This window comes from Macaca fascicularis, chromosome 6 (assembly GCF_037993035.2).
Source record: "Macaca fascicularis isolate 582-1 chromosome 6, T2T-MFA8v1.1".
In the NCBI taxonomy this organism is placed as follows: domain Eukaryota; kingdom Metazoa; phylum Chordata; class Mammalia; order Primates; family Cercopithecidae; genus Macaca; species Macaca fascicularis.
Genome location: NC_088380.1, coordinates 145,147,536 through 145,174,226, shown reverse-complemented (window position 1 = coordinate 145,174,226; position 26,691 = coordinate 145,147,536). Strand labels below are relative to the sequence as shown.

At 51.4% G+C, this 26,691-nt stretch overlaps 2 long non-coding RNA genes across 3 annotated transcripts in view; one reads left to right on the top strand and one right to left on the bottom strand.

The window, feature by feature from the left end:
• The window catches only part of LOC135971432 (uncharacterized), a 110,606-nt gene that overhangs the window by 53,335 nt on the left and 30,580 nt on the right, over positions 1–26,691 (bottom strand). For both annotated transcript variants that reach the window (XR_010587640.2, XR_010587641.2), the window contains exon 2: positions 12,201–12,258. This is a non-coding gene — a long non-coding RNA (uncharacterized lncRNA). The remainder of the gene's footprint in view (positions 1–12,200; positions 12,259–26,691) is intronic.
• On the top strand, positions 391–16,760 carry LOC141407068 (uncharacterized). The gene is made up of 2 exons (XR_012414138.1): positions 391–816; positions 14,553–16,760. It is a non-coding gene; the product is annotated as an uncharacterized lncRNA (long non-coding RNA).

Sequence of the window (26,691 nt, the reverse complement as noted above, 5' to 3'; positions counted from 1 at the left end):
CGGAATCTCAATCAAGGGTTCTCTGCTGTTTGGCAGGGCCCTTAAGAGGTTATTCTGTCACCTCCCTGCCTCCACACATGGAGAATAGTAATAGGGCTGAGACTGGCCAACCCGAGAAAGGCCTTCGGCCGAGGAGAGGCCCTGTGGCGTCAGCTGCCCCCAAGGATGGGTTCTCTGCACGCTGCCTTGCTTCTGTTCCTTCTGCTGCCATCTCAGCCAATTCCTTGTCCCGTCAATGAAAAGCGTGCAACTCTGTCCTCCATGGACTCTTTGTAGCAGGGAAGCCAGGGCTTTTTTATAACCATCTCCTTAACTTCAGTAGTCTTCCACTTACCTCTTCCTTTGCCCAGGGATAATCCTTTTTTCTGCCCCCACCACTACCTCTCACTCAGAGCGTGGTGAGGAGCAGGGAGAAAGATTGGGAGCCTTCTCTGAGCCTTGCACTCCCGCCCCAGGCCTTGGTTTTCCCAGGAAGCAGCAAGCAGGGGCAGGCCTGTTTCAGACTGAAGGCAAGACAGATGCTCATTAAGGAAGCTGAGAACCGAGGGAGGTGACTAATGGTGTCAGGAGCAGAGCCCAGCAGGAGCAGAGAATTGAGCAACGGGATCAGAATTGAACGTGGGAGAAAACAGGAGAGGAGAGGAGTCAGCGCCCAGAGCCAGCGCGGCTCTCACTCCCAAAGGATTCTTTTAGGAGAAAACACAACCAGCCTCCTCCCACAGCCTGCTCCTGTCCCTCCTGAAAGCTGTCGTCTTTGAAGACTACGCTGTCACCTGGTGTGGGGGAGGGGTGGCTAGGACATGGATACAGATAAAGGTAAGATATTCATTCATTCATTTCACAAACATTCACTAAGTGCCTGCTACATACAGGGCACCAGCAGTGAATCAGACTAGCAGAATCCCGGCCTTCATGGAGTTTATTACCTGATGCATTTAAAATGCAGACTTACAGCTGGGCACAGTGGCTCATGCCTGTAATCCCAGCACTTTGGGAAGCTGAGGCAGGCAGATCGCCTGAGGTCAGGAGTTCCAGACCAGCCTGGTCAACATGGCAAAACCCCATCTCTACAAAAATACAAAACTTAGCCAGGCGTGGTGGCAGGCAACTGTAATCCCAGCTACTCGGGAGGCTGAGGGATGAGAATCACTTGAACTGGGAGGCAGGGAGGCTGCAGTGAGCTGAGATCACACCACTGCACTCCAGCCTAGGTGACAGAGTGAGACTCCATCTCAAAAAAATACAATGCAATGCAATGCAATGCAATGCAACGCAACGCAACGCAACACAACACAACACAACACAATACAATCCAGACTCCCTACTGTGACCCACAAAACTGCACATGGTCTCTTCAACTGCACTCTATGCCCCTCTTTCTCTCACTTTGCTCTAGCCACAAAGGCCCTCCTGCTCTGCCCTGAGCATGCCAACTTCACTCCTAACTCATTGCTCTTGCCTTGGCTGTTCCCTCTGCCTGGAACTTTTTCTCTCTGATGTTCTCGTGACTGCTTCCTTCCGGTCATGTAAGTCTCAACTGAGAGATTTCCCAAGCAGAGAGAAAGGCACTCCAGGGAATGTGGAAAGCTTGTTGGCAAGGCCTGGTGTGGGAAAGAGCTGAAGAACTAAAAGGAAACCAGGGTAGATGAGGCAGAGAGGGCAGAGGGAAGTGGGGGAGATTTAAGCCGACCTCCCCTGAAAGTTGACCCTGATCAAAGGCTGTGATCCAGGGAGCAGGTGACAACAGAGGAGAGCCCAAAGAAGAGTTTTTGAGTTGGTCACAGCTTCAAGTAACCAGGGAGCATTCTGAAAAGCTTTATGAACAATTCACAACTGTCCACCCAGGACAAGTTCCCACTCCCCTTGCCAAGAGTTTCCCCCAGGGAATGACCTACCCTGCACCACTGGGCTGCCCAGGCAGGAAAGCCAGGCAGTTTCCTGCCAACAAAGAAGCCCTGGGGCAAAGAGCAGGGGCATGAATTCAGGGCCCTGCGGGTGTGGCACGGCCAGGTCACGCGGCATGAACAGGTTGAAGCCAGCGTGGAGCTGGTCGTGGTGCACAAGAGGTGTCTGGTACAGTAAGAGAGACACACCATGAGGATGGAGGGGGGACTGGAGATAGGAGGGGTGAGTGGTACTTGCCTAACAAGAGGGTGGAAGCAAGGCAGGCAAATATTTCTGACGTGGGTAGAAGAGGAAGCTGTGGTTTGAGACATCAGATGGTGCCTCCCCTTTGTGTGGTGCCCAATCAGGGCACTGCCACCCCTACGTGTCTCAAGGAGCCCATATCTCACTTTGTGGGGCATTTACTAAGGATCCCATAGCATCATCCCATGGGAAGGATGAGGAGGTAGGGTACTGATGTTTCTCAAGGTACCTGCATGGAACCTGTGTTGGATGAAAGGCTAGGGAAGAGTCTCACCGCATTTATCATGAGATCTGGCACACTCACTCAGTAATCAGTGTCTACCGAGCATCTACTATGTGCCAGGCGCTGTCCTGGGTGCTGGAGGAGTGGCAGTGAGCAAGAACACATGGGCCCTGCCATTACTGAGCGTAACATCCCAGTGTGTGACAGGCAGACTTAGTACCCATTCCACACATTTCTTTCCTTCCTTTTTTTTTTTTTTTTTTTTGAGACAGGGTTTCCCTCTGTCACCAGGCCAGAGTGCAGTGGCATGATCATGGCTCACTGCCACCTCAACCACCCAGGCTCCAGCGATCCTCCCACCTCAGCCTCCCAAGTGGCTGTGACCACAGGCATGCATCACCACACCTGGCTATTTTTTAAATTATCTGTAGAGATGAGATCTTGCTATGTTGCCCAGGCTGGTCTTGAACTCCTGAGCTAAAGCAATCCTCCCACCCCAGCCTACCAAAGTGCTGCAATTACACCATGCCTGGCCTCCATGTGTGTTTCAGTGTGTACACAGAACAGGTAGGTGCTATCTCATGGGAGCCTACAATCCACTCCCTTCCTCCATAATCTCCCCCTATCCCCACCCACACCCAGCTCCACATGGAGGGTCCTGGGCAGGGGAATAATTCCAACCCCTCACACTGGGGGCCAGCTCATTCTGATTTCTCAAGAAGTTTAATTTTGCCAACAGCCAGAGGCAATGACAGCAGCTCTGGAAATTTGGCTTCTGGTACTCTGGGCTGGGATAGGCAGCCCAGAAATAATTGCCTCTTTGAGTGCTTTATTGGAATGTGCACGTGCTTCCTGCTCTATAGGGGCTGTTCTCTCCCAGGGCTGCTTCTTAATGTGAGGAATGAATTAGGCCTGTGAGGCTGCCGGGGCTGCTTCAAGGAGTGGGTGGAGGGTAGGTCCACCTGAGGGAGGGACCTTATCCAACCCTTTTCCTGCAAAATCACATTATAGGGACAGGTGTTTGGAGAGCCATCTGCAATCTATCTGTCGCAAGCACCAAAGCCTCACCAGGTTATGATCCTAAAGTTACCCCCAAGGTCTTCCTCCAACCCTACATTGCACCAGAAGCAGCTCACAGAAGTGCCTCCCTGCGCTGGCTGAGGATGGGTGGCCCTGAGACTCGGGCTCTGAGCTCTGAGGGCTGCTTTGCTCCAGGCGTGCCCCCTCCACGCTGCTGCCCTTTGCACAGGTTGCCTGTGCCTCCTTGGTCGGGGCAAGGAAACAGAATGCTAATGATGATGAGTCCAGGTTTCCCCGGGTGTGGAACCAGCCAGATAGATGGATTCCAGTGCCACGTCCTGGCTCCAGCCTCCACACCTGCCACTGCACCAAGATGGCCGCCTCCCCTGCTGACTGTGGGCAGGAAATGAGGGGAGTGAACAGGCAGAGAGCAGAAGTGAAGGGACTGAAATGCAGGAAGAGATTTCATTTTTCTCTGCCCCAAATCTGGTGGAGTCTTCCCAAGGTCACTGAGTCTGTCTCCCTGACTCCAGCCCAGTCTGTGGCCTCCCAGCCTCCTAGGGAGCCCAACCCACACCCCCTGACTTGCTGGGCACCTGGACATGGGGGATGAGGGACTTCAACTCCATGCAATTATTTCAGCTCTATGATTTAGCTGAAATCCTCTGGGTTCAAGCTGTTGACTATAATCTCTCTAAAATAATCACCCTCCTTTTATTTAGGTTATAATGTGATGTTGAGGCACACAACGGAATGGCTGTTAGGGACATAAGGACCTCTAGGCCTGAGAACTCCTGTGGATGCTGCTTGAAGCTCCAGTGCTCCTGCAGGCCCACAGAAGTGCTGTGCCATGCCACTCCTCTCCAGTCTTGGCTTCTGGAAAACTATTCATTCTTCAAAATCCCAATCAAAGATCACCTGTTTGGCCAGATGTGGTGGTTCATGCCTGTAATCCCAGCACTTTGGGAAGCAGAAGTGGGAGGACTGCTTGAGCCCAGGAGTTCCAGACCAGCCTGGGCAACAAAGTGAGACACTGTCTCTACAAAAATTTAAATATTAGTCAGGCATGGTGGCACACACCTGTAGTCTCGGCTACTTGGGAGAATCACTCGAGCCTAGGAGTTTGAGGCTGCAATGAGCCATGATCTTGCCATTGTACTCCAGCCTGGGTGACAGAGCAAGACCCTGTCTGTAAAAAAACAAGATCACCTCTTCTTTGAAGGCTTTTCAGATCTGATCCCTTTTCAGGTCTAGTTGATTGCTCTCCTTTGAGTCAATACTTCATTCTGCAAATGGCCTGATCTTGAACAAGTTACTAATGATTATGGGACCTCTGTAAAATGGAGATGATAGATCCCTCACAGGGTTAGCAACGAGTTAAAGGTAATGTACTTTAAAATTTTGCGTTGTACTTGGCACATGATCAGGGCTCAAAAAATGACAGTTTTTCGAGTGATAATGGCAGTGATTGCACTTTTTCAGTCATCTGTTTACATATCTGTCACCTCTAATAGATTGTGTACTTTTCAGGACAAGGGCCACAGTTGAGTCACTGCTGTAGGCATGGCACCTGTGAGCACCCAGTACAGAGTAATGAATGTCAGTGTTACCTTTAAAACACTTACAATAATACCAACTGGCTTCTAACGAGTGTTTGCCATATGCTGGCCACTGTTCCAACTAGTTTACCAAGATTATGTCATTTCATCTTCACAGCAATCCTATAAAGTATTCTCATCCCCATTTTACAGATGAATAACTGCAGCTTATCAAGGCTAGACAATTTGCCTGAGGTCTTACCGTAAGAAATAGGAGATGGAGACAGTTCTTGAATCAGATCAGTCTGACTCCAGAGTTTTTGGCCACCCACCCAACTCCACTGTCCAGTGTGTTCTGTGCTATATCATAATCCTCAGGTCAACTGTCTTTCTTTTCTGCCTGACAACAGGAATTGGGTTTGGTTTATTTCTGTAGCCACTAACCCCTGCACAGACTCTGGCACACAGTAGGCCACACATTCAATGTTTCTTGGATAAGTAGATGAGAAAAGGAGAAGGAGAAAGGAGATGGTCAAAGACAATCAAGAAGATAGGAGGGCTGGGTGGGGCAAGAGATGTTCAGTTTCGGAGAGCCATGGGAGCTGAGGCTTCAAGTGGGCAGGGAAGGGTATGGCCTGGCCCTGGGGCTCACACACCTTTCTTGGGGCTCCTTGCCATTCCTACCATCCCAAGTGCAAGTGCATTTGGAAGGGCATTCCCTTGGAAACAGACTGAAGCTCAGAAGAATCCAGGCTGAAGGCTCAGGTGCCCCCCTTCTCAGGCAGCTCCTTCCCACTCCCAGGACCCCTGGCCTGAGTTAGGGGAAACAAAAAGAGGTTTGCGGCATGTGAGCCAGCATTTGGGAGAAGAGCAAACAAGAGCAGACAGAAGCATCTCTGTGCCTTAGGAGACTAGACAGTGGTGACCAGGAAGTCACCCCCCTTTCTGAGCTCACCATTCAGGGCCTGACCTGACTCGGGAGGCTTGTAGCTTGGGGGAGCCAGCCTTGGTGGAAGTAAATCTCTCTGGTGAGTGGGTGGGTGCATCTCTGGCTCCCTGTCCCATCAGCACCCTGGGGTGGGGCCTGCCCGCCAGCTGACCCCAGGACCTGGGTTGCAGGAACCCTTACCAGCCACTCAGCCTGGCGTCTTCAAGCCCAGTTGGTGCTAGAGGGAGAGGGAGTTTTTAATTTATATTTCTCGGCTTGATTCAGAGTCTGGGCAGCTATTTTGACTGCTTCAGAGGAATATTCTTTAATCCTGAGTTTCTTTTTCTCATTATGGCTCGAAAATTAAAATCTCTCTGCTCGGGCAAATGAAGGCTGAGTGAGAGAAGGCTGCTGCCACCACACATTTCTTATTTAAGTCAATTTGGAAACACCAAATGCTTTCTCTCAGGGCAGGTGACCGAGGGAAGAGGACAGGGCAGAGTTTAGCCTCCTCCTTGCCACGTCCTGGGCATTAATCCTCCCATTATTCCTGCAGCCCTCGCTGACCTGGCCTAATCACAAACTTAATAACACCCTGCCCTTGCAAAGCTCTTCTCCGTGCATTATTTCCAGCAGAGCCTCACCACAGCCCTGCATGGAAGGAAAGCAGGTGTCCTTGTCCTCACTTTTATTAACAAGGAACTGAGGGCCCCTCGAATTTCATAGATGAAAGATGGAAGCCTCTGAGGTCCTTTGGGAAGTACAGTGGGGTGGGAGTAGAGAAATTGTGACCCCTCCCCTTCGAGTCCCCTTGCTTCCCAGAAGACAGTGGAGCCAGCACCCCTTCTTCTCATTGCTCCCAGAACACTGAATGGGAGACCCACTCAGGAGCAACGTGATCTAGGGCAGTTCCTGTCCACCCTCTGAGCCTCAACTCCCTTATATTTATTTATTTTTATTTTTATTTTATTTTATTCACTTTTAAATTTTATTTATTTATTTTGAGACAGAGTCTCCCTGTGTCTCCCAGACTGGAGTGCAATGGCGCAATCTTGGCTCACTGCAACCTCTGCCTCCCGAGTTCAAGTGATTCTCCTGCCTCAGCCTCCTGAGTAGCTGGGATTACAGGCATGTGCCACCACACCTGGCTAATTTTTGTATTTTTAGTAGAGACAGGATTTTCACCATGTTGGCCAGGCTGGTCTTGAACTCCTGACCTCAGGTGATCTGCCCACATTGGCCTCCCAAATTGCTGGGATTATAGGCTTGAGCCACCTTGCCTGGCCTATTTTATTTTTATTTTTATTTAGATGGAGTCTTGCTCTGTCTCCCAGGCTGGAGTACAAGGGTGCAATCTTGGCTCACTGCAACCTCTGCCTCCCGAGTTCAAGCGATTCTCCTGCCTCACCCTCCAAGTAGCTGGGATTACAGGCATGCACCACAACGCCCAGCTACTTTTTGTATTTTTGGTGGAGACGGGGTTTCACCATGTTAGTCAGGCTGGTCTCGAACTCCTGATCTCAGGTGATCCACCTGCCTTGGCCTCCCAAAGTGCTGGAATTACAGCCGTGAGCCATTGTGCCTGGCCAACTCCCATATATTTAAAAAAGGGGTTGCCCTAAATCATGCCTAATGCCACCTTGCCTCGCTTGTGCCCAGACCCCAGGGAAGGGAGGATGGCTGTTCTCTGCTGCATTGTTTCATCTCTAGGTTTCCACTCTCTGTCTCTGTGTGGCTGCTCCTCTTCCTGGGCCAGCACATCCAGTTGTCTTTGCCCTGCTCTTCTTTCTGTTTGCAGATCTCTCCCTCACTTGCTGACAGAGTCTCTGAAGGATATCTGGCCTGTAGGGTCTTCCGGTGGAGTTCCAGAACATGCCCTCTGCCATGGGCCTGGAGACAGTGTCTGGTGGGAGGTGGCCCTGCGATGGCCTGAAAGCCATAGTTGCACCGGTTTTTACCAAGCTCATCAGGAGGTGCGTGGGAGGCTTCCAAGGTCTGAAACAGGTCTCCTACCCTGAGGGACACAGGTTTCGAAATGAAGGCTGCCTCTGTCTTGAGCATTAGAAATTGTGACTTCCCTGTGGGTAAACAATAGCACCAGCCTTCTTAGGGACACAAGTCCTGGTGGAAAAGGAGCTCTTGTTCCACCTTTGCCCCACTCCCAGCTTCCTGGAGGACCTGGTAGTTTTCCACATTCTTTTACTCCCATTTGTGGGGCTCTGGAGCCTGGCCAGGTATCTCCCGATGGGAACCAGAATGCAAGGCACCACAGGCCCCTAAACCTCTCCAACAACTGTGTGTGGTTGTCCCTAGTGCAAAACGCCAGCCACATTCACCTTCCCCTCCTCCTCCCTGGAGAGTGGGAACTGAGGGCCTGACCACTATCTTTTTCATCACCTCAACCCCAGGGACCACACAGGAGGAACTCCAAATCTACCCTGAGCCCGCAGGAGGGGCAGCACAGGGGCCTTCTAAGGATGGTGCAGGTGGGAGCAAGAGCTGAGGCAGGGAGGAGTGGATGAATACTTCCGGGAGATAAAAGATTTGAATTGCACCTCAAAACCCAAAAGGAGGATGCATTGTTGAGGCAGGGAAGATAAAAATAAGCAAAGTGAAAAGCCGAGGATTTGAATTTAGACAGATCTGGGTTCACATTTCAGCTCCATCTCAAGCTGTGAAATTTTAGGCAACTTCTGGAGTCCTTGGTTTCCTCCTCCACGCTCCACAATGGTGATTATTCCATAGTGTTGTTGCAGCATTCAATGAAATAATGTACATAAGAAACTTACCAGCCAGGTGCTGTGGCTCATGCCTGTAATCCCAACACTTTGGAAGGCAGAGGTGGAAGAATCACTTGAGGCTAGGAGTTCAAGACCACCGTGGGAACATTGCAAGACCTTGCCTCCACTAAAAATTTAAAAATTAGCAGTGTGCCATGTCAAAACCTGTGGTCCCAGCTACTCGGGAGGCTGAGGTGGGAGTTTGAGGTTACAGTGAGCTACGATCACACCACTGCACTCCAGCCCAGCCAACAAGTGAGACTTTGTCTCAATAGAAAGAGAGAAAGAAACTTACCAAGTTTTCTGGTATATATTAAGCACCCACTAAATGGCTGCTATTATTGTTATCACTATGTTGGTGATGGGGAGTCAAGAAGTGGGAATTGAAGAGCAGACCTTCTTGTTTGTAGAGACGGGCAACCAGAGTGAGTAGGGGAAGAAATCCCCAGACAGGGGTCTCTAACAGAAGCCATCTGTGGTCTCATGAGGGCCTAGCCTTGCCACTCTGGTGCTGTCTCGTTGACTCAGATATAGGCTTTGATTTCCTTGGAGAAGCTCAGTTTACAACAGGAATAAGCAGCATCTTGGGAAATTCGAGTCCCAGAGACTGGGCAGAGTCGCTCTCACTGTCAGATAAAAGGCCCCTGTTCTGATTCCCATCAGTGACAAAGGATGACGCTCAGGCTGCCACTGAGCATGAGGGCCAGGCCAGAAGGAACAGTGGTTGGGCAGGTGCCAAGGTCTTGGGAAAAAACTGAGGTCCCAAGAGAGAAACCAGAGCTGCCCCAGTGGGTACTGCCTTCCCTTTTGTGCCTCTCACTTTTTGCTCCCATCCCCAATTTCTTTTCTTTGCTTCTTCTTTTACTTTTTTTTAATAGAGATGGGGTCTCGCTATGTTGCCCAGGCTGTTCTTGAACTCCTGGCCTCAAGTAATCCTCCTACCTCAGGTTCCCAAAGTGCTGGGATTACAGACGTGAGCCACCACAACTGCTCCCCCAACCGATGTCTAATCCCTCCAACCCCTATCTCTGACAAGGAGGGTGGGACCAAGCTGAGATGTGTCAGGGTAGGTGGTGATGATACCATAGACACTGGGAGTCCTCTCCTAGAGGTGCTGGTTACAGTATTGGGCTTCCTCCTACATCACTAGACCTGGGGGACCCATAAAAGATTGGAGGGCCAGGAAAATGAAGTAGCAGTCCTAAAATCCTGAGAGTGAGAATTCACAGCTGTCGGCTTTCCCTCACCCCATTTCTTCTTCTTTTCTTCTTCTTCTCCCCCCGCCCCCCTCGCCGAGAGAGAGTCTTGCTCTGTCACCCAGGCTGGAGCGCAATGATGCGATCTCGGCTCACTGCAACCTCCACCTCCGGGGTACAAGCAATTCTTCTGCCTCAGTCTCCCGAGTAGCTGGGATTACAGGCGCCCGCCACCACCCCCAGCTAATCTGTGTATTTTTAGTAGAGATGGGGTTTCTCCATGTTGGTCAGGCTGGTCTTAAACTCCTGACCTCGTGATCCACCCACCTCAGCCTCCCAAAGTGCTGGGATTACAGGCGTGAGCCACCGAGCCCGGCTCTTTTCTTGTTTTCTTCAACCCAAGTTTCCTGTTTCTTCTTTCTCTTCTCACTCTCTTTTCCATTCTCTTTTTTCTGCCTCTTCTTCAGACTCGCTTTGCAAGTTTTCAACTTCTGTTCCCAAACCCCCTTCACATACAGAAGAGTCTGTGTTTCTCCTGTCTCTCTTCTCATTTATGTCTCTGATTGCCTTACCCAGAGAAGGGACCCCTGCCTTCTCTGATGGAGGCTTAAAAGAGAGCAAAGCCCCAGGGCTGGGGTAGCTGAGGCTCAGCGGACCATGGGGGTGAGGCCTGGGCCACGTGGAGATGGAAGCATGAGCCAGCTCATGACTGCGTAAAGACTGGTATTGATTGGGCTCTGGTGACTCATCACTCAGTGGAGGGGTCTGGGAGAGTGATGTCACTGTTGACACTAGGGCTGCCCCATCCCTGCCCTGAGACCTTTTCTTGCCTTGCTGACTTCTTTTCACCTCCCTTTATAGGGCAGGGCTAAGGAACCAAGTTTCACCTTTGATGACATTTAGAACCACAATGTGGTTTTTTTAAACCAAGAATTTCCTTCCCACATCCTCACCTCCTCCTCCTCCTCTGCCTGTCTTGCGGTGGGGGTGGGTATACTCATGTGCACGTGGGCATTCTCTGTCTCACACATGTGTGCACATTTCTTTTATGTATGTACAGCTCACGTGCATGCACACACACACACACACACCCTCACTCACACTCACACATACTCCCACCTGCCATCTGTTTCCGTCAGTTGGGGGAATCACATAAACCGGGCCTCCGAACTGTGCAGGGGGACTGGAAGGGGCTGATTCTCCCAGATGGGGACCTGAGGAAGAACCCCTGTGTGCTCTTGTCTGCTGGCACCTCGATGCCATGTGCCTCTTGACTTCAGAGGCTGCACCCTTGAGCCCCAGTGAGCCCAGCATTTGGGTAGGCACATGTGTCCTTGAGAAGGTGCGCTTCCAATTTCATAATCAGAAGAAAACTGAGGTGGAATTGGGTTGTGGGCTGTGAGTAGGGACAGTGGGGGTATATGGAGAAAGACATAGACTAGGAGGGCCAGAGACTAGAAACTGACTCCGAGACAAATGTCATCATTGTCCCTTCTCCCACCCTCCCCCAAATTAGATGTATATTTCTTTCCCTCTACATTTTGAGAAGAGAGAAAGTTACATCTCACTTGGTAACCAAGTCCCAGGAATCTAGCTTAAGCCAGGGCAGAGGAAGAGTTCCCAACATGAGGCTGAATATTAACGCTATGTAAATCACATGCAAATGTATTGAAAGCAAAAATAAATAGATGGTGGGTCTTGAAAAAGGAACAATTAGACTGAGGTGAAGGCAGTGGAGGAGCCACAGCCTAGTAACGGGGTAACTTCTGGAGTCTGGGTGCAGGCTGTGCACTCCTGTCCTCTAGAGATCCTGGCCTGTCAGTGGTTGGTAAAAAATGGTTTGTTTTGGCCATAAGCAACTAACTGACAAGTCCTTATCAAATGCATACCTGGCCTGGTGGCAGAGGTGGATTTTCTGGGAAGCTAATGAAGCTTGGGGGGCAGTGCTCCTCATTTGTACAGGCCCCTTCCAAACCCTGCACTTAATTCATGTTCATCATCTTGTATTTTTTTTCTTAAAGAGGGCCCCCCAAATTGTACAAGCTTTGGGCCCCACAAAACCTGGGTTCACCTCTGCAGTGAAGGGGATAATTGTGTAAAATGTTGACAAGCTCTCTGTTCTTGGTTTAATTAGCAGCCTCCTTTGAAATAATCTCTATCAGAGATGTGTCTGTATGCACAGCCTTATGCGCCCCTTTGCCTAGGTGGAGGGGGCCCCATGGCTGCTCCTGTCTCCAAGACACCACGATTTTCTGCCTTGAGACTGGGGTAAGAGGAGGGTGAAGGAAACTGCTTTGTTTCTAAAGGGAATGTGGCGGAAAACCCCAAGGAACAAGTACCTGATAATAAATAATGATAATATCTTACCTTTGTAAAGCCTTTAAGAGTTTCCAAAGGGAATGTGTCATTTGAGCTTCACAATACCCTGAAGCAGGAAGGAAAGGTATTATGGAGATTTGTTACAGACAAGTAAACTGAGGCTCAGAGGAGTCTAATTACAATAATAATAGTTCAAAAGCACAAAGCTATTTTATCAGCTGGAACAATCCCGTATGTTCACTCATTGAATCTGCACAACAATTCTATGAGGTGGGTACAATTATTATCTTCATTTTAGAAACAGGGAAACTGCACAGAGAGGTTAGCCAAACTCAAGAGTAGCCCAGCCAAGATCCGAACTCAAACAGTCTGGCAGCTGAGTCCTCGCTCTCAATCAGTACGCCACTCCAAAACCTTGTGCACAGTCATGGGCTAGACTTCAAGTCCTGAGCCGTCTGACCCGTTTCTCATCACCACTAAGCACTAACACGTCCCTCTGAACCAGAAACTCAAAGCCTAGAGGGAGGGGCAGGAGACTGGTGGGAAGTCCAGGTGACTGACCATAAGGATCAGAGGATCTTGGAAATGGCCCCTCAGGACAGATGAATACCAGTGTTCCTCCTGGACTGAAAGCACAGGGCAGGAGGTGAGCCAGCAGGCACCAGCCTGCCTAGAGCCCGGGGAGACTTCTTAAAGAAGCTGGAAATATATAATAATATATAATAATATCTCAATAATATCTCAAAAATATATAATAATAATAATAGCTCACGAGCACGAAACTATTGTATCAGCAGGGACAATCCCCACTTCCCAGACCAACGAGATCAAGATTATGGTCAGAAGTGTGTTTAGGGAGATTACCATGGCAACAAGGTAAAGGATGATGGACTAGGAGCAGGGGTGTGCTAGAGGGAGACTGGTTAGGAGATGGTGGCAGAAATTCAGGTGAGAAGTGATGAGGCCCCACTTGAACCAAGGTGGTGGCTGTGTGGCTGTGGTATAGAGAAGAGAGATGCTACAGGGGAGAATGAATGAAGGGAGAATAGGCATGTCTTCTTCAAATGACACAGCCCACATACAGGCCCCAGTGGAAGAAGCGGGGTAGACAGTGGGAAGTGCTGGCGGTGGTGGGGTGGTGGGGAGGGCAATAAACAATGAGGCCTGCAGGATGAGCAGCCCCTGGAAGCTGCCAGAGTTGCTAACATCCCATCTTCCTGCTCTCCCCCAGTCAGTCAGGCTGGCCCTGCCACTGGGCTCTGTGTGTGTGTGTGTGTGAGAGAGATGGTGGGGACAGGGGGGTGGTGCTGGGGCTGGGGAGAAAGGAGAAGTGTCAGCCCTGGGCTCTGGGGCCACATACAGGGAGGTGAGCTATGGGGAGCATCACAGAAGCGTGATTTAGAGTCTCATTCCCACCGCCCTTCACCGTGCTGCAAGGACAGTTCAATGTAATATATAATTACCGCCACCCCACAAGGCTGCACTGTACACAGAGCTCCCACCTTCCTCCCGCTCCCTCCTGCCTGCCTTCAGATTATAAATCAGTTTTCAATCCTGAATGCTACCTGTAAATGTTCGCACTCAGGATCCTCGCCTCATATTCCTATGTCTCTGGGGGGTGGTTCAGGATGTGAATGGCCTGCTTCCCCCAGTCCTGATTCTGACATCCCAGCCCCTGATTGATGGTGAGAGGAGCAGCAGGGAAGCTGGAATTGGCTCTAGGGTCTCTGGTGCCCTGGCCTGGGGAGAGGGGTGGGCAGCTCTGGATCTACCTGACTCAGCCAGGCCTGAAGTGGACACTCCCCAGTGTACAGAACTGTGGATATGCTCCGGACCAATTGGTGGGAAGGCACTGAAACTGACCCCTCCCCGAAAATGACAACTTTTTTCCAGCTTTGTCAGATGTGCCAGAGCAGGCAGGTGAGCGGGTTCACTAGAGTGTCCAGAAGACAGCAGCCTCCCCATAGGCTGATCTGGAGATGAAGAGGCACAGCCATGCCTTTCCCCGAGCTGGGATGGGAAATCCCACGATGCACCTTTGAGATGATGAAAGGACAAATCAAGAAAGAAATTCTTGGCCAGGCATTGTGGCTCATGCCTGTAATCCCAGCACTTTGGGAGACCAAGACAGGCGTATCACCTGGTGAAACCCTGTCTCTATGAAAAATACAAAAATTAGTGAGGCATGGTGTCACGTGCCTGCAATCCCAGCTACTTGGGAGGCTGAGGCTGGAGAATATCCTGAAACCTGGAGGAGGAGGTTGCAGTGACCCGAGATCACGCCACTGCACTCCAGCCTGAGCGACAGATCAAGACTCTGTCTCAAACACACACACACACACACACACACACACACACACAGAAATAAATTTTTTCTTTCTTCCTTTTTTTTTTTTTTAGGAGACAGTCACCCCAGCTGGAGTGTAGTGGCACGAAGCTGGCTCCCTGCAGCCTCAACTGCAGGTGTGTTATGTCACCACCATTTGCCGATTACCCCACCTGAAGAAGGCCCCCCGGCCCTGACCTATTACTTTCTATCTTAGCACCCTGTTTGTTCACTTTGTAGTACTAGTTATGATTCATAATATTCTATATTGTCTAGTGTCTTCATTTTTTGTGGCTTTTCACTCCTGGACTGGAATCTCTGTGAAGGCAGGGGCCACATTGCCTAGTCAATACTGTATTCCAGTGACTTAGCATCAAGCTTCACACATCACGGTGTTAGTTATATACTCTTTGAATGAACTGAATGCATGGAGCCGGGGTGGGGTGGCTGCCAAAGAGAAGGCCTTCAAAGCTGAGGCTGACTGGGCCTGCTCCCCTGTGGCAGCCCCATCTGCAGACAGCAGCTGGGCAGCTCCTTCCCAAGGAGACCAGGCTCACGACCCCGGGGGAATTGAGAGGCCTCTCCAGACCTTGGGCCCCTTCCTCTCCCTTGGAAACACTCCAGTTGTGACCCCTCCTAGCTGTCCCTGGAGCTGCCTTCTGAGGACCAGGGGTTAATGGCCAGTGTTTATCACCTCCCACTCCCTGACAAGATCCCCAGGTCGCTGGAAAGCTTGGCCCAGCCCAAACTGATACCTTGCATGGGCCAGGGACTCAACCTGGGGACAGCAAAGAGGGACTGAGGAGGAAGCTCCTCCAAGCATTATACTATCCATGAAGTGAATGCAAATGAACTGAAAGCACCTTTTGAATAAGCAGCTTTTACTGAGAGAGCTGCTCTAATCCCTAAATGGCTTTGCTGACAGGGAGGAGCTTCCTGGTGGTGGAAGGGGTGGGAAACGGGGTTGCACTGTCAGGAACCGGCTCTGCAGCGCCCTTGTCCCTGCACTTTTAGATTCCAGACACGCTTCTTGTGGCTAATGGAACTCGAGATCTCTAACCTTGGCCTCCCTATTCCACTCCCTGCCCCCGCCCCCAGAGTCTGCCGAGCCCGGCCTCTGTGTTTCCAGGAGGCTGAGGCTGCTGGGTGCTGGGTCTCAGTTTGAGTGATTCTCTGGGACTGGAAGCAGCTGAGCACAGGTCCAGTGATGTAGCCCTGTGGGCTCTCTGGTGACCACGTGAGACATCCCTGGGCCTGTGTATAAAGGTGTGTCGCCGTGTGCGCCAGTGGGTTTGTGTCCATTTACACACCCCCTGGAAACAAGTGTCATTGTGTTTGTGCCTCTGTCTGTCCCCACCCCCACATCTCCATCCATCTGTATTCCTCCCCAGGTTAGAGGGGGCTGGCCTCAGCTGGGGAGTCATGCTTTTTCAAGGACTAATGACTTTTATCAGAATGATAATGAACTGATGACACAGGGAAGCCCTGGGCTCTGGAGAGAAGCCAGAGAGGGAGCAACTGGGGACAGAGAGGAGGCTGGCAGGGTTGGGAGCCTAGAGGACTATGCCTCCCAGAAAGGCCAGCCAGCTCCATTCAGCTTTCAGCGGGGGAAGGAGACAGGGACAGAGGAAACCCAGGGGATGTTGGAAACACATTCTCCATTTCCCTTCCCTGTCCCTCCTGCCTCTTCCTGAACCCGCCATTCCCTGCTTTGCTATTCCTCTCGCCCTCCCAAAGCACTCCCTTTGACTATGGGTCTGTGAGGCTAAGGCTGGCTATTCCCCCCTAGCCCTGACCCAAAGCCAGGTCCTGCCCAGAGATGGAGCGGGAGCTGCTCCTAGAATTCTGAGTGGGCAGAGACACATAGGTGGCCTGAGCAGGTCTTGAAGCACCAGAAACTGTAAAGCTGCCCCTTGGGCATGGAGCTTGTCAAGGCTAATTGGCCTCAATATTCTTTCATAATGAATGTAGGGCCAGGAGAGTTGTCAGTGGGGAAAGGAGAGGAGAATTCAGAAGCTCACAGAACATCCACACCAGGGACTTGGGAGATCACAAAACCAGGAACTGTTCTCATTGGTCAGAGAAGATAAGTGATACCCACCTCCCAAAGATTTTGGAAAGATTTCAAGCAGAGCCTGCAGCGGGCACGGGGCTCCCCGCACTGGAAAAGCTTCTTCACCTGCTGCAGAGAGGCAGCCACCTCTCCCCAAGCCGGAGCGCTCCAGCCCCTTTAGCACAGGCCGGCATGCAGTGAATATTCAATAAATATCAGCTGTTGTGGATATTAGCATAATCTTCTGGTGCAAAAAGTCTCTGAGGGTGGTCCCTGCAGAGAGGGGTCAGTTTCTAGGACCCTGGGATTCAGAAGGAACAGGGGACAGTGCAAAGCAGGCGTGGTACCAAGAGACCCAGTTTAAAGACCAAGGAGACAGGCATGCCGGGCCCCTCCCATGGCCTCTCCTTCTCCTGCCCCAGTCTTTCAGGGGGCGTCCTCCCTCCGGGGCCTGCAGGGAGTCCTCCTTCTGTCCCAGGCAGGCCCAGTGACCTTTTGCTCAAGTCTGCAAATATATTCTTGTCTAGTCTTGGAAATGAAATTGTGCTCAACATTTGTATAGGGCTTTTCCATTGCCCAGCCCTTTACAGACATTAGCTAATTAAATGGAGGAGGGGTAGAAAGGAGCTGGCCTCTGTAGTCAGGGACCCCAGGCCCTTTGGACCTGGGCCCCAGTCTCACTCCTCCCTTCTTTCCTGCAAGATTGGCCTTCCTCTAAAGAGAAGGCAACTCCTGAGGCGTTGGCCACTGAGTCAGAAAGCAAGGGAAGCTGGGAGCTTGGTAATCATGGAGTGGGTAAGGGTCTTCCTGAGGTCATCCTGTCCCACAGCCACACCCAGCAACAGGCTTAGTCTGAAAGTGCAGGTCTGTGTCTGCCATGAGTGGGCCGAACACACAGGGCACACAGCTGTGTGGCCTGTTCTAGGGATGGGGCTAACCTCTCACCCTATCTAGGAGGCACAATTGTGGACAGCTGCTCCCAGCCTGGAGCGAAGCACAGAAGCCTCTACCTGCCCCGGTCTTCCTGGCCAGGAGGATTGGAGGGGAGCCATCCAGGGTCAGCAGAACAGCTTGCCCTGCCCACCCCTCCATCACCACCCTTCTAGAACTGCCCTCCAGGACACAGCAAGTGAACTCTCACCTGGGGAGGGTGGCAGGGGGGAATTGCGGGGGAGGGAGAGAGACCAGTTACGGAAACTGACATAGACATAGGGAGGAAATAGGCCATATTTCGAACTGAGACTGTGGAATAAAGGAAAGGAAGAAGACTAGAAGGAGAGACGGAGTAAAAAACATCTTCACGGGGTGCCCGTAGTGTCAAAGATTGAGGATTTCTTCGCGCAGCCACAGGCAGCCCCATGTTGGATTCCTCTAGCCTGAAAGAGCTCCCCCTCCCACCCCACTGCCTATTATCCCTCATACCCATAAGAGACGGCATCACGGGTGCCCACTTCACAGGCGTGGGCTTCTTCACGGGGCAGGCGGTGCACGTTTTCCTCCCTGATCCCGTCAGAAACTGGAAGGTGGAGACTCGCTCTCCTTCCGCGGCCTGACTGCACCCGGCTCACCCTGATCCCATCAGCCTGCTTGGAGCCAATTGAAGAATCAGCAATTCTGGAGACCCCGCCAGGTCCAGGAGAGGAGGACCTGACCTCCCCGCACCGTAATTATCTGTCTCATAAAAAACAGGCATTGAACTTCATAAAACCAATTAGGGCTACAGGGCCAGGTCATGGAAGCAAACGGGAATTTAGCTCTGGTGACAGTGGCAGTCAACTCCAAGGACAGAGCAGTATGTGACAGCTCCGTCCTCTCAGGCCCAGCCCCAAAGGCCACCCAAACAAAGCTCCTGTAGATGCAATAGAAGAGGTTGAGGTCAGACCCAAGGAAGGACTGGCTGGCAGGGGCAGGGAGCACTGGAGTAGTTTCTTCCCTTTGTGACAAGCAGCCCAACAGAGCCTGAGTCCTCCCTCCACAGCCTTCTCTGGTTCCAGAAAACCTCAAGAGCTTCCCATCATGTTACCAAGGCAACTGCAGCCCTGCAAGATTCACAGTGAGGATGGAGAGAGAGCAGAGACTGACAGGAAGCCCAGACAGAATGCCAAGGTGGAGGCACACATCTGAGACTGAGCAGGGAGGCAGGGGCTTTGGGCCAGAGCAAACAGCTCCTGCCTCTCTGTTTGGGCTGTTCCAGGATCTGTTTTCCTGCAGGCTGTGAGTTTGTTTTACACACCCCAGTCCCCTGTGGGCGAGAAAACAGCATCAAAGCTTCCTTCCCTGTCAGGTGGGGATGCAGTGGGGGCAAAGGAGGGCTTCTCCACAATTTCCCAGCATGGCAGATGCTGCAGCTCCTGGCCCAGCCCACGGGCAAGGGTTCTCCTGCTTTCAAAGGCCAGCAGGACCCTCCGCCATCACCACCTGCTTGCTCCACCATGGTCCCCTTGGGAGGCAGAGTCCTGCCAAGGGATCAGCAGCACAGGCTGCATTGGTTGGAATTGCAGAGAAGTGTGTTTGGCTCCTGGCTTGGTCATTTTCTAAGACTCCATGACCTTGGTGAAGTCACTTCTTGCTCAGATTGTTTCCTTAGATGAAAATGGGGATAATATGATGAATTCTTAGGATTTAATAATATCATATACGTCATGTGCTTACACTAGGCCTGGCACTGAGTCAATTTTTTTTTTTAAAGCAGTTTGGGAGTCTCTCTGAGCCTATTCTGGCTCGGGAGGCTGCCTGATTTAAAAAATAATAATAAGTTGGCCGGGCGCGGTGGCTCAAGCCTGTAATCCCAGCACTTTGGGAGGCCGAGACGGGTGGATCACGAGGTCAGGAGATCGAGACCATCCTGGCTAACACCGTGAAACCCCGTCTCTACTAAAAATACAAAAAACTAGCCGGGAGAGGTGGCGGGCGCCTGTAGTCCCAGCTACTCCGGAGGCTGAGGCAGGAGAATGGCATAAACCCGGGAGGCAGAGCTTGCAGTGAGCTGAGATCCGGCCACTGTACTCCAGCCCGGGCTACAGAGCAAGACTCCATCTCAAAAAAAATAAAAAATAAAAAAATAAAAAATAATAAGTTAAATGAAAAAGAAAAAAAAAGCTGTTAAAGGCTGGGCATGGTGGCTCAGGCCTATACTCCCAGCATATTGGGAGGCCAAGGTGGGAGGATCACTTGAGGCCTGGAGTTTGAGACCAGCCTGGGTAATATAGTGAGACCTCATCTCTTTTAAATTTAAAAAAAAAAAAAAAAGCTGTCAAAATTTTATCATTATTGTTACTATTCTAATTTTTATTATAATTGTGTGTACCTCTGTTTACTCATCTATAAGATAGAAATCATGATTAGTCCTAATTCAATGAGTAGTTTGCAGATTTCATGAGAAAACACGTGAAATGCCTTGACCAGCACCTTAGCCATGGGAAGTGTCAATGAATAGGAGTGATCCCTACACTCCCCTCCTTACCCCTACCCCAGGCCTTCAGATTGCCTACTGGGGAGCCACCACCAAACTGGGCCAAACTCCCAGTTCCCTAAGTAGTAGGGGCTATGGAAATGCGGTTTCTGGAGCTGTAGTCAGGGAAGCCATTCCTTTTCCCTTTTCTTTTCCTCCTTCCCTGCCCTCTGGGGAAGTCATTCCTAATTGCAGTGCCTGTGAACTTCAAACTCACTCCTGGCCAGGAAGGAGCCTTTGACCTCTGTGCTTCCTCATTTCTGTCTCAAGCCTGAGGTTCCCTGAACAGGCTGATGTCCAGCTAATGCCCAGTGTCCTGGAGAAAAGGAGTAAATTCCATTCTAAATGGAAAAAGTTTTGCCCCTATACAGAGGGCCAGGTATCAGGCTCGGGGTGGGGAGACACACGGGGGATGGATAAGGTCTGCACCTCTTCCAGGTGCCTAAGTTCCCTGTCTTCTGTTGGCCCAGCTGAGGCCTTATTTCAGCAAGGAGATCTCAGATGTGACTGAGGAGGGTGGACTGCTCCCAAATCCTCACTGCCTTCTTCCCTGAAAATACCAACACTCCTCCAGGCCCCGTCATGCTTTTGACCTTTGAGAGGGATGAAGAGGCTGATTTGCGATGGGCTTTAAACTGACACAGTTTCCTCATCCTTGGCCCTTTCCACAGATGAGCACCTCACTGGTCCATTCCCACACTGGTTGCACAGGTGGGTGTCTCAGGGGTCTGCAGTGTGCCACGAGCTAAAGATGGGCTAGAACTGCAGCTGGCAGAATTTAGATGAAACCTCAGGGAAAACGTCCTTGGTGAAAGAGCTAAGAGACACAAAGAAGGCTACAGGCCCACGCAATTTTCTTCTCCTCAGGTTTTCAATCAGAGAAGGCCTCTTCCCTACCCACTACTGCCCTAGAGAGCTCCAGACTTCATGCCTCAGTAGGGCTGATAGCTGTGAGAAAAAAAAAAAATCGCAAAAAAAAAATCATGTTTTAAGAAAGTTTATGAATTTGCGTTGGGCTGCATTCAAAGCTGGCCTGGTGGCCCTCAGGCTGTGGGTTGGACAAGGTTGGGTATCCACCCATAGCTGTCAGGACATTTTTTTTTTTTTTTGAGACGGAGTCTCGCTCTGTCACCCAGGCTGGAGTGCAGTGGCCAGATCTCAGCTCACTGCAAGCTCCGCCTCCCGGGTTCACGCCATTCTCCTGCCTCAGCCTCCCGATGGGACTACAGGCGCCCGCCACCTCGCCCGGCTAGTTTTTTTGTATTTTTTTTTTTTAGTAGAGACGGGGTTTCACCGTGTTAGCCAGGATGGTCTCCATCTCCTGACCTCGTGATCTGCCTGTCTCAGCCTCCCAAAGTGCTGGGATTACAGGCTTGAGCCACCACGCCCGGCCAACTGTCAGGACATTTAAAGAGGGTAGGGCAACCCCACCCCACCCCAAGGCAATCCTGTGGCCCTGTGGGATGAGGTAGACCCCTGAAGGCCTGAGAGTTTCTACAGAGCCAGACTCTAAGGCAGGGGTGTCTAATCTTTTGGCTTTCCTGAGCTACGTTGGAAGAAGAACTGTCTTGGACCACACATAAAATATGCCTGTAATCCCAACATTTGGGAGGCTGAGGCAGGCAGATCACCTGAGGTCAGGTGTTCGAGGCCAGCCTGGCCAACATGGCGAAACCCTGTCTTTACAAAAATACAAAAATTAGTCAGCATGGTGGCGTGAGTCTATAATAACAGCTACTTGGGAGGCTGAGGGACGAGAATCGCTTGAACTGGGAGGTGGGGAGGTTGCAGTGAGCCAAGATTGTGCCACTGCACTCCAGCCTGAGCGATAGAGGAAGACTCCATCCTCACCCCTTCAAAAAAAAACAAACCAACAAACAAAAAAAACCCACTAACACTGATAGCTGTGAGAAAAAAAAAATCACAAAAAAAAGTCATGTTTTAAGAAAGTTTATGAATTTGCATTGGGCTGCATTCAAAGCTGGCCTGGTGGCCCTCAGGCTGTGGGTTGGACAAGTTTGCTCTCGGGGGAACAGATGACTTGGTCAGATAGAAGGGTCCAGATCTAGGGATGACTTGGGCCTGTCCCAAGTACAAGTCCACAGACTCCAGACTTGGGCCTGTGCCCTCAGCTCTGCTGGCAATGCCTTTGTCGGCAGCCCAGAGGTCCCATCCTCCACACCAACCACCACACCCAGGACTGCCCTCCATCCTTTGGACAGAGAGAAGTTGGAGGTGCTAGAAGCCAAAGAGCCAGCTACAGGCATCGTACCCCCCACGCCATCCCCCTAAGCCAATGCTCACGCAGGCCCTGTTATTGGAAGCAGAAACTCCTGAGTGTGGGAGGCTTTGGGGTGACAGGGTGGGGAGGAGGAAGCCAGAAGAAGACAACCGGGAAGAAAGTCCTAACAGTGTCAGCTCCGGGTGAGGACCAGCTCAGTAGTCCAGGCTCAGCCCATCCCCATCTGATGGGGCCAGGAACAGTCACAGAGGACTGTAAGATCTGGGAGAAAGAGAAAAAGCCTTTTTTTTTTTTTTTTTTTTTTTAATGATGAAGAAGGTGATGAGCAGGTCATGGGCCATAGCAACACAGATTAACCTGGCGAAAAGTTCTGAAGAAAATTGGGACATTCAGTTCTGCCAAGACAGTCAGATCAGGGTGAGCTACTGGCGGCTGGCAAAGGGTCAGTGGTTACACTGTCCCCAGCCTAGGACCCAGCCAGCCTTGGCCATAGCTGGAGACTTGCCCCACTTGCTGATCTCCCAGAGGCAGAGGCCAGATTCCTTCCAGTCCAGGGAGTCTGGACAAGTCATAAAAGTGTTTCCTCCGAGTCTCTGTCTGGTCCTGCTAGAAGAAAATTTTTTTTTTTTTTTTTTTTTTTTTTTTTTTTTTTTTGAGACGGAGTCTCACTCTGTCGCCCAGGCTGGAGTGCAGTGACCGGATCTCAGCTCACTGCAAGCTCCGCCTCCTGGGTTTACGCCATTCTCCTGCCTCAGCCTCCCGAGTAGCTGGGACTACAGGCGCCTGCCACCTCGCCCGGCTAGGTTTTTGTATTTTTTAGTAGAGACGGGGTTTCACCGTGTAGGCCGGGATGGTCTCAATCTCCTGACCTCGTGATCCGCCCGTCTCGGCCTCCCAAAGTGCTGGGATTACAGGCTTGAGCCACCGCGCCCGGCCGAAGAAAATTGTTTGTCCATCTGTCAGTCTGAAGGTGAGTGGGGCTGGGTGCTGTGATTAACGCCTGTAATCCCAGCACTTTGGGAGGCTGAGGCAGGAGGATTGCTTGAGACCAGGAGCTCAAGGCCACTTAAGCAACATAGACCCCATCGCTACAAATAAAAATGTAAAAATTAACCAGGTGTAATGGTGAGTATTTGTAATCCTAGTTAATAGGGAGGCTAAGGTGAGAGGATGGCTTGAGCCCAGGAGTTTGAGGCTGTAGTGAGCCATGATCATGCCACTATATTTCAGCTTGGATGACATAGTGAGACACTATCTCTTTTTTTTGGGCGGGAGGGATGGAGTTTCGCTCTTTCACCCAGGTTGGAGTAAAGTGGCGTGATCTCGACTTACTGCAACCTCCGCCCCCCGAGGTCAAGCGATTCTCCAGCCTCAGCATCCCAAGTAGCTGGGATTATAGGTGCCCACCATCATGCCTGGCTAATTTTGTATTTTTAGTAGAGACGGGGTTTCACCACGTTGGCCAGGCTGGTCTCGAACTCCTGACCTCAGGTGATCCGCCCGCCTCTGCCTCCCAGAGTGCTGAGATTACACATGAGCCACCACCCCCGGCTGACGCTATCTCTTAAGAAAGAAAGAAGAGAAAGAAAGAGAGACAGGTGACCGCGCCAGTCACCTTCAGATTGACGGACAGACAAAATTTCTGATGTTCCATGAGCCACGGCTAAGACATCAGCCCAGAATCCTCTTCTCGGATGACTCAGGAGCGCCCCCTTCTGTCTGGTTTGGCTGAAACCAGTGTGGGGGACAGGGAGAAAGAATTGTTAGATTCTAATCAGAATGCCCAGACAGCTGCTGCAGGAGGAGGCCCCACCAGAAGGGTCCTCACTTTAGGCTGCCCCCCTGATACTCCCACAGCCTGAATCAGAGCTGGACTTCCCCAGGGGGGATGAGGACCAAGGGGAGAATGTCTAGAGTGTGGTCGACCCGAGAGGACGCCTAGGCTGTCATACCTGGGCCTGGCAGCCTAGGGCACATGCCCAGAGCTCTGGAGGGCTGTCCAGCCTGCAGATGTCCCTGGCTTCATGAGAAAAGTCATGGTCTGGGTAACAAGACCAGGCTCTTCCTCTGAGCCTAAGAAAGAAAGGGCTGAGACAGTCATTTATCTCAGGGCTATGAGTGTGTTGTAGGGGGAAAAGCCAGCCATGGGAAGACAAGAGGGGAGACGCTGCTTCTCCCCAGCAACTCCCCCCGGAGCCAATGAGACATGTTTCCCAAAGGACCTCCAGCTTCCTGTGTGCAGGTGCAGAAGAGACCTGCAGACTCCTCTGGTGTTTAGTTCTAACATTCCATGACCTACAGGATTGCACAGCTCACCCCCAGGCAGCGGCTGCCTTCTCTCCTGGACCATCTGCTGCTCCCCTTTCCTAGTTTATTCCTTAGTCTGATTTTTAAAAATTTATTTATTTATTTGCCATATAGAGTCCACATTGGATCTTCAGTCTGATTTAAATCTATCTTGCTGCATCTAAGTGGCAGCTAGAAGAGAGGGAGGGGGAAAGCAAAGGGGATGCTGAGAAACTGAGGAGGAGAAAGACAAAACAAGGAGGAGTGGAGAGGACTGAGGAAGACCCGAGCAAATATCTGAGAGGAGCCATCTGCCTGGTGGAGAACAGCTTCAGCATTGTCCCTAGTCACTCTCCCTGTCAACACTTCATAGCTGCAAGTCCACGCTCACACTACATGTAGGTGTGGACACACACACACACACACACACACACATCACATACTTAGGCTGTGGGGAAGACCTGGCTGTGTGTGGGGCTCGAGGGGGCAGTCTGCCCCCACCTGCATACTTATCTTCTCCTCCTCACGTCTCCCCAGCCCCCAGCCTTCCAGCACTAGTTCTTTGTGCTTTCAAAGCAGCTCCCTCCCAGAATGCTACCTCCAGGAAGTGCTGAGCTGAGAGAATGGGGGAATGGAAGGAAAGGGAGCTAGTCCTCTTCCCTCCAACAGCACTGCTCCATCAAACAGCACCCCCTCCTCCCCTCACCTCCACCTCTTTCATCACTGCCACTGACAGCTGCAAAAACAGCCCTTCTCATCCTGAGCAGTGGGCTGCGGGGATGTGCCCATCTATTTCCTATCCACTTCTCGGGGCAGGAGACAGCTGAGGACAGGGTAGAGAAGCAGCATCGCTATCCGCGCCAATACCCTCTCCCTCCCTTCCCCCATAAGTAAAGAAACAAAAGAGAATGCCCTCCAGCCAGGCCCTAGAACCAGTGTGCAGTCACCCCAGCTTTCTAAAATCCCTGTCCAGGCTGCCCCTGGCCCTGTTCTCCCAAGGTAGACTCTATTTCTCAGACCTTGGAAAGTCGCTCTAGGATATCTCACCGTGAAAGATCCACTCTTGGAATGCTGGGAGACAGTGATGGATTCGCCCACACACTAGCAACCTGCTTCCATTAACTCCTATGTCCAAATAATTTCTTTAAATCACCAAGGATGAGGCTGGGGAGGGGAAGGCAAGCCTGTGACATCAATCTCCAGCAGGGATTCCTCCTTCAAACTTGGCCAGGGCCAGGCAGGAAAAATACCCAGCACATTTTTCTGGGACCAAACTATGGAAATGAGACCCCAGCCCACCCCGCCACCCACAGTGCCTCTTCTCACCTAAGTTCTTGTCCACCCTCTCCCTTGGCTCTGTGGAAAGACAACACAGAGGCTTTTCCACCCCTTCCTGGAGGTTTCAGGGCTCTGGCTGCTCCTTGGCAAGGTGTGGGCTGCCTCCTGGGGCATCCCAACCCCCCTAGCAGCCAAGAGAGCATCTCCTGTGTGACCAGCACCCAGGGTGACCCAAAGGGCAGGGCACGAACTAAAAGCTAAGAGCTGTACCTCAGTTACCAGTTTACCATTCCTTCTCAAATTACCCCAATTGTTGTCCTCGTTTTACAAAAGAGGAAGTGGAGACTTAGAGGGGTCAACTTGTACAAAGGTAGCTGCTAGAAAGGGACAGATCTGAGTCAAGCACAGGTCTTCCGTCTCCAAAGTCTGCTGTTAGGGAAACCATGTCCCAGTAGGGAAGGGGAGCAGGAAGCAGGTGACATTTCAATTGCTTAGTGTTCCCATCTACCCTTGGCTCTGGAACACAGGTTCATCAGCTCACACCTAACTGTTTTAGCCCCAGCCCGGCTTACCCTGCCTGCTGCTAAGCCAGCCTCCAGCTAGGAAGTTTGTACATCTTGGGGATGGGCCAGGTGGGGCCTGGAAGGCAGAGGGGAGAGAGAAAGGAAGAGCTGGCATTTTGACAGGGCCCAGGAGCAGGCAAGGGGAAGAGAGCTGGGCAGATGGGCCTGAACCGGCCATGTGGGGAGGCTGGGCCTTGGGAAAAGCGTAGGCATAATGGGGCCTGGCTAAAGCACGGCTTCACTCATTTGGCACTTCTTCCTTCCTCCATTGTCCCTATTGCTCCGAATTGTCTGCTTTAGATGTGATTCTTTCCAAATGGGCACCCTCCACCTACAAAGG